Genomic DNA, 8,360 nt, shown 5'->3' with positions numbered 1-8,360 from the left:
GCTAGATGAATTCATCAAAGCATTTCAACCTGATGGCAGTGGGTAGCACAGTGGTGTGGTGGTTAGCACTGCCTCAGAGCAAGAAGGTCCTAGGTTCAATTCCGCCTGGGTCTTTCTGTGTGGAGTTGCATGTTCTCCCTGTGGTTTGCATGGGTTTCCTCCCACAGTCCAAAGACATGCAGTTACTGGGGTTACTTGGGGATTCTAAATCTCCCATAGGTTTGAATGGGACTGTGAATGGTTTTCTGTCTTTCTGTGTTGCCCATGTGGCAGGCTGGCGACCTGTTCAGGGTGTACCCTGCCTCTCACTCTATGTCAGCTGGGACATGCTCCAGCCCCCCCCACAACCCTGAACAGGATAAGCAGACGAGAATGGATGGATGGATCTAATGGCAGTCAGGGGGCCAGGGAGACATTCACACCAGTGGCCTGCTGAAGGTAATTTTGTAGGGCTCTGGCAGTGCTTATCCTGCTCCTCGTTGCACTTTGTTTTTTGTTTTTTTGTTTTTTTGTTTTTTGTTTTTTTTGAGCAGTGTACATTGAGGTAGGTGTAAAAAAAAAAAATTTTAAAAGGAAAGAAAAAAGAAAAACAGCTCACTATTAAGACATCTGTCAGCAGGTACTGAAGTGATCACTCCAGAGGCTCCAGTATTACCTGCAGATAACTTTAACACAACAGGATAGCAAACATTAATTAAGAGAAACCTATTAATAACTTATTACAAATTAATTAACCTTTATATCTTGGGCATTTAAATTGATTGCTTTAATTAAGTGACCATAACAATTTACCATTCCTCCATGCTTATTTTTTCTCATCCGTATAACATCGCCTGTAACAGAAGGTAAACAAAAAGCTCAGTAAACAAAGATTTAATGCATGGATTTATTGATGCTGCCTGACAGCTAAATATATACAATACCTCTGTTGCTGTTTTTTCTCCTACACATAAACAAAGAAAAAGTCTTAATAAAGAACAATGTTTACATTATTTACACAAGAAAAGGACACCTATTATAGAGAAATAGAAAAAATATTAGGAGAGATATTTATTGGGCCTGAAAGTGTCCTGTTTCCCACAAGCATGCATTTTATTTTACAAATGTTCCTGTGATTCTGTTCAGTTCAAAAACTTACTGAAGATTGCTGAAAAAATATTGCTTACCTCTTTTGAGAATATCTTTCTGAAAAAAAACATAGATACAGCCGATAAAGATGAGAGGCTTCTAGAGTGCTTTGAGTATGTTTGTAAAAACTGATTAGCATCCAATTAGCATCACAGTCACTGGCTCATTTATAGCTGGGAAATCAATAACTTGAAATCAAGTGTACAAACCCAAAAACCTTCCATGAAAAATCTAGCAGAGGAAAGGTGGGTGCCTTCTCTTCACAAGCAGCAGATATTTTTTTTTATCTACACGTATATTGGTATTGTTAATGAAGCCATGCAGAATTTTGCCATAAAGATTTTTCTTTTTAATACCTCAAAATATATGAAGTGAGTTGAAAATTTTGTACTTTTCCATTTGCATTCTTTTTCAGCATTTTTGATCCCTCACGATTTCACACCTTGAAAACATCATGCTGGGTATCTATCCTGATATGGACTACATAATGTGTTAGGTATAAAAGGATGTCACATTGTTTGACAGAAAACCTACAGAGAGCTGAATTCAGAGACACCCCAAAAATCAAAGGCAAACTAGTCCAGCAGGTGAAACTGATTAACATCCCCCTCTGCTACTTAGCTGGCCAGATTAATTCGCCGTTGTGACACTGTAGTTCAGACACATCACAGTCACAGTGATCAAATAACTTTACACCTGAAAACATTTTTCAAAATCCTCACCATCTGAACACACAGAAGGGCCTGGAATACACACAGTCTGTGCATCAATGCATCAGTTCATTCACTGTTGCCTTGTAACAATTTTATTCTACTCACTAAAAATTAGAGGGGACATCCAACTGCTCTGACATATGTTCACTGCAATGTTCTCATTTGTTGGCTAATCCTCCAATTAACCATTTATCCCAAGACCTTCGGTGATCCGGGCCCTTCCATGTGCTCAAATTGCACAGATTTGGAAAAAGCACCTTCAGGACCTAAAGTGGTTTGATCTGTGAGAGATTAACAACAATTTAGTCTCCCTACTTCATAAACATAAGCTGCATTAATCTATGTTAAAACATGACTAGTAAATGTAATTATTTATTTGCCAGAAATTCCTTGATGCTGCTTAACATAATAAAAAAATTTGTACTCTGTGCTCCTCTACTCTTGATTAAGAGTAAAAGAGGCACCGGAAATACCATCAGCATGCTTCATGTGCACAGTGAAAAAAAGTTTTACTGCACACATGAACTGACAGATTCCTCACCAGTTCTTCTTTTGGATGTGAGAAGCCCCAGTATCAGTAACATGATTCCCACAGTTGCTCCAAAAGCAGTCACAGCTATTGACAACTTCCATAATGATGCTTCTGTTTTGAAAGCCACAAACAAGTTTCACTTCAAAAGCAAAAGCAAGGCAACAATTACAATTACAACTGGCCCAGCCAAAATATCTCAAAAACTGACATTAGATTATTAATAACTATAATAGCAATGGTTTCAATAAATGAGTTAAAGACTGATTTTTGCTTACTTGATACAGGGTTTGCTTTATTGCCAGGTTGTTGAAGTGTCTGACCTTCTGAAATGAAACAGAAACATTCAAACTTTGTGATACTCATGTGATACCATGAAAATGCCATTTTCTCAGCTCTTTTCAAAGCAGAAGTCACATTAAAAGTAGGACTAAGATAAGCAGTAACTCATCTTTTAGGATATGCACATAAAATAAATGTGTTATATATAATGTGTTAATTTTCTAAAAATAATTTTATGCTTTTTTATATCACTATATCGCTATATGATACACAAGGTATAAAGTACCACAAAGAAAAACTCAGACATGGTTAGATACTTTGTTACCTGATGTATGTAGAGCAGTGGTGTGGGTGGAAGCATGCGTCAAACCTGTTAAAAAAAACAAACAAAAAAAAAACTAAGCACTTTTTCAGTCAATTGAAATAACAAATATAATAAGATATCTATGTAGCATGTCTTACTTTTGACTGTAGTAAATGTCACTGTAGGATTAGTCTTGTGTGACTCTGTTTAGAAAATAGGATTAATTTGGGCCTGTTAGCTTCATGTGTGCATTTCTGTTCAATTACTTAAAGCTGCAATAGATTAAACATAATTCAGGACTTTATTTTATTCCTCAGGCTCAGTGCTTCAGCACATTTGGTTTGAAATAACATATACTGTATTACATGTTCCATCTCTTAGCTTTAATTTGAGTGGACTTCATTAATGCAGTGAAATCTGTATAGGAGGTATACTCACTGTCTGTGCTGTTACCTGAAGGTGAGTTCACAGACGTGGAAACAGTGGAAGTACTGGGATGGCTGAGGCTCGACTCTGTTGCATCAACTCACAAAAATGTGCAAGATATTTTAAAGAAGTCATGTGATGATGATCTGGGCTGATATTTAGATGATTTTTATCTTACCTGTTGTCATGGTAAATGTTGACTAAGTACCAAATTACTAACTTACTAACTTCAGATGCTGTATAAAAACAGAATGCAAATCTCTGCATTCTGAATACATATTTTATTCACAATAATACATAGAAAACATATTAAATGAGCCACTTTACAATTTCATGGAAAATGTTAGCTCATTTTGAATTTGATTGTGGGAACATGTCTTAATAAAGTTGGGATGGAGCAACAAAAGGCTGGAAAAATAAATGTTACTAAGAAGAAACAGCTGGAGGAACATTTTGCAGCTAATGTAATTACCAGGCAACAGGTTTGTAGCATGATAAGGTATAGAACAACTCAGAGAGGGAGACTTTCTCAGAAGTAAAGATCATTAAAGGCTCACCAATCTGCAAAAAACTGTCTGCAAATTGTGGAACAATTTCAGAATAATGCTCCTCAATTAAAATTTCAAAGACTTTAAATTTCTCACATCTGCAGTACAGAATATCATCTAAAGATTACAAGAATCTGGAGACATTTCTGAGCACAAGGGACAAGGCTGAAAATCAATACTGAATGTCTGTGAGTTTCAAGTCCTCATCTGGCACTGCATTAAAAACAGGAAATGACTGCATGGACTCAGAAAGACTTCCAGAAATCATCCAAAGAAAAAGGAATATGTGAACATGATCCAGAAATGCTGCTCTCTTCTCTGAGCCAAAGTCCATCTAAAATCAATTGAGGCAAATTGGAAAACTGATGTGATCAGATGAACTGAAATTTGAAACGCTTTTCAGAAAACATGGACTCTACATCTTCCTGACTGGAATGTGCTGCCATCTAGATGACGTCTTTTTCAGGGAAGGACTTGCTCAACTACATACTGCATCTCCTGCGTCCAAACCTTTCACCAACTGAAAATATGTGACACATTATGAAACAAAAAATACGACAAAGAAGACTGAGGGCTGTTGAAGGGCTAGAATCCTATATCAGAAAAGAATGAAACAACATTCCTCTCCCAGAAGTCCAGCAGCCAATATCCTCAATTTCCAGATATTTACAGACTATGGTTAAAAGAAGACAGTGTGCTACATAGTGGTAAACATGAAACTGTCCCAACATTTCTGAGACGTGTTCCTGCCATAAAATTCAAAATTCTTAATTTGTTTTTTAAATGGTATATTTTCTCAAATTAAACATGTGATATGTTTTCCATCTTCCATCTTCTAATCATTGCTTTTATTTACATTTACACAGCATCCCAGTTTGTTTGTTTGTTCATTTAATTGTACTAGCAGATGCTACATGGTAAATATTTACCCTTTTTGTGAAATATAAGAATTTTAGAATTAGGACTCTGAGCATGTTAACATGCTGAGAATTTAATCAAAGCTCAAATGTGACCAAGTAAACATGGATGATGAATTGCATGGTCAGTGGATCAGTATATGAACTTCTGAAATAAAAGATAAATATGACAAACTTTCACTGAAATTTATCCTTGCGTTACCGATGCACTCAAAACAGTCTTACCTGTAGTACGGCCTCCTGTTGTTATCCTCTTAGTTATTGTGACAGCTGAGGTCACATTAGTTACAGGGCTGAGATTAGCAGCAACTGATCAGTAAAGACACAAAAATACAAATAAGTATAATAATGTCACATACTGTATGTCACCATTTTCTGAAATCAATTTCTTGCTTCTTTATTTCTTTTCTGTATTGAAAGAGATAAACACCCCAAAGAAACTAATTACAAACAAATAGTGTCCCTTCCCGTACGTCTCACAATATGTGTCATGGTCTTTTTTGTGATTTCATGATTTTATTTTGCTTTTGAGAAGTGATTGATGTTCAAGCTCTATATATATATATTTTTTTTTTTTTTTTTTTTTGGTGTTTGATATATTTATTGAAAATTACAAAATCACTTTACAAAGATATAAATGTACAAGAAATATCCATGAGAGGAAAAAAAGAAAAAGATTAGTAATAATAGTAACAAAAAACAAAAAAAAGGACCCCCCCCCCCCCCACCCCCAATAATGAACAAACCCAGTCCACACTGTCATGAAAAACTATTCAAAGGGTGTAAAACAGTATATACTGATGAATAATACCCGATCGATCTGTTTAACTAAAGAAAGAGCCTTATTCCTGAACCTGTGTTGAGGGTTGATTAAAGAAAAGAAAGAAAGATTTCCAAGTCTGATAAAATTTCTTTTCTGAGCCTCTCATTATACATCTGATTTTCTCCAGTTTTAAAGTAGCTAACACATCCCTAATCCAAGCTCTATATATTATATATCTATATATCAATATCTATTTATAAGCTTAAGGAAGGAAATTTGTGTTTGTTTGATTATTGCTTTGTTGTAACAATGTTTCTTGGCAGTAAATCTTATACAGTTGGAAAGCCTATCTATTTCCCTTCAAAAGGTCCTCCGTTTATTAGGAAAATGCATTTGTGGTTTGAGCAGCAGAGTTGAGTATGTGGGTTACACCCATGAAAAACTTGCCAAAGCTTCTCTGCCAGTGCCAAACTGCTTATTCTGCTGTTGATTCTTGTTTGATGTCATTTATTGGATTAAATGATTGAAACCTTAAGAAGACATATTGGAAACTAAACAGTCTCTTCATATAACAAACAGAGGCCTCAGCAGCATGTGGAAGAACCATACACAACCACAACACCCTGGAACATCCTCCTCGTTCTGGTCAGGCAGTGCTTTGGGATGGCATCCCACTCTTCAACCAACATTTGTCACAAGTCAGCCAATGTGGTCGTGTTGGTAACTCTGGCACGAACAGCACGCCCAAGCTGATCCCACAAGTGTCCAGTGGGGTTGAGGTCAGGACTGCAGGCAGGCCATTTCATCCTCTCCACTGCCAAATTCTGGAGGCAGTCTCTGATACACCCACTCGGGGGGGAAAGTGTTGTCACGTTGGAGGGCAGAGTTCAGCCCTATACTGTGGCGATATGGGATTGCAACTGGTTTCAGAATCTCTCTCTACAACAAGATTGCCTCCAATGATGACAAACCTGATTGTCAGCTCCTGGGGTACCAGAGGCTCAAAACAAGAGTCAGTACCAGAATAAGCTGTTTGGCACTGGCAGAGAAGATTTGGGACGTTTTTCATGGGCGCAATCCACAAACTCAACTCTGCTGCTCAACCCGTAAATGCATTTTTTTTACAAGTGTGGCTCCATTTAACAGAGAAAACACACACTTTTTTTTGTTTGTTTGTTTTCTTGGTAATGGTGTTATCTTGTATTTCCTTGTGATTCTTAGTAGGGATGGCACGATACCACTTTTTTATGTCCGATACTGATATTTTATATTTGGCTATCGGCCGATACCGATATAAATCCGATATTTAAAATTGATCCAGGCATTTAAAAACATAAAAAAAAAAAAAAAAGAAGTCAACAGTCTCTCACACAACAAAATCAAAGTCTTTTAGTTGTCCCACATACAAGACTAAGGACCAGGGCGGGCAGAGCTTTTTAGGCAGGAAGCTCTGGAACTGTTTACCACTCCAACTCCATTTAGCTGACTCTGTGGCGTCATTTAAAAAATAGTTGAAAACTTTTCTGTTTAACCAGGCTTTCTGGTTTCTGACTTTATTTTTATTCTTTTTCTTTTAATATGGTAATGTTATGTTTTTAACATAGTGTTTTCTGGGGGTGGGGGGTGATATTGTGTTTTAATTATTGTACAGCGCTTTTCTGTCTGTGAAAAACGTTATATAAATAAACTTTACTTTACAACAATAACTATCACCTGAATCCTGTTGCTTCTGTGTGAGAAGGTGATGCTTATGACATGTTGCAAATTTCATTAGGGCTGCAACTATCGATTATTTTAGCAATTGTGTATTCTATTTATATTGATTACCCAAGTAACTGGATAAGAAATACTTTTTTTTCATATTAACAGTTCATCTGCATATTTTAACTTCTGTACTGCAGTTTTTCCCTGTGTGAAACAAACAGGGTGGATGGAGCAGCTACAAAGTTCTCTTTTCTTCACTTACTGATCAGGTGGTTGATGACCTCCAGCTGTTTCCCAGTAAAGGTTTAATGGAGGTTACAGGGACGAAAAGGCTTCTTTTGGACACTAGAAAAACATTTCCTTCTGCTCCATCTGAGCGCGCCGGCTCCGCCTCTTTGCTTGTGTAGACAGACTGCACGTAAATCAGCTGACTGCTGCTGTTGCATCGTCAGTGTTCACGTGAAAAACTAGGGGCTGCGTGAGCGCAGTCTTGTAATGCTTTATATTTACAACCATTCTCCTAAATACGTTTCTACTGCAGGTCTATATTTAGTCACAAATCAGGGATTAAAGTATCAAAAATATTTTGACAGGGAAGGGGTATTTCCGGTACCGGACGGTCACCAGTGCTAATAGCTGCGCTCGCTAGCAGTATGTCCGGGAGCTGAAGTAGAGAAAAAAATAACAGCTGATTCTCAGCACAGCGAGCACAACACACAAACAAGGCAGAGAGCGGTGGAGGCGGAAAAACATGTCAGCGATGATCGCTCAGTGTCAAAGGGAATCCGTCGCAGCGACGGAGCCTCTGAGGGGGTTGTTTTCTAATGCCTGATCCCCCATTCCATTCCAATAGGTGGCGGTAATGCAGCTCTAAGCTGGTTTGGTCAACTGCAAACCCACAAGAAGAAGAAGACGACTGAGCACTGTAATGCAGCTAATGTGAGCGAAAACGTTATTTAATGTATCGGATTACATTTTTTTATTTCTTTCCGATATCCGATCCAGTAATTTAGGCCAGTATCGGACCGATACCGATACTGAATATC

At 37.4% G+C, this 8,360-nt stretch overlaps 1 long non-coding RNA gene across 1 annotated transcript; it reads right to left on the bottom strand.

Moving 5' to 3' along the window:
• Positions 1-2,642: 2,642 nt before the first annotated feature.
• On the bottom strand, positions 2,643-3,654 carry LOC115779746 (uncharacterized). The gene is made up of 4 exons (XR_004019935.1): positions 3,395-3,654; positions 3,115-3,159; positions 2,978-3,022; positions 2,643-2,696 (listed from the first exon to the last, which is right to left on the bottom strand). It is a non-coding gene; the product is annotated as an uncharacterized LOC115779746 (long non-coding RNA).
• Positions 3,655-8,360: the final 4,706 nt, after the last annotated feature.

The sequence above is a fragment of the Archocentrus centrarchus genome, chromosome 5 (assembly GCF_007364275.1).
Source record: "Archocentrus centrarchus isolate MPI-CPG fArcCen1 chromosome 5, fArcCen1, whole genome shotgun sequence".
Lineage (NCBI taxonomy): Eukaryota > Metazoa > Chordata > Actinopteri > Cichliformes > Cichlidae > Archocentrus > Archocentrus centrarchus.
The sequence above is the reverse complement of the archived record's forward strand: the minus strand, read 5'-3'. Positions and strand labels throughout refer to the sequence as shown.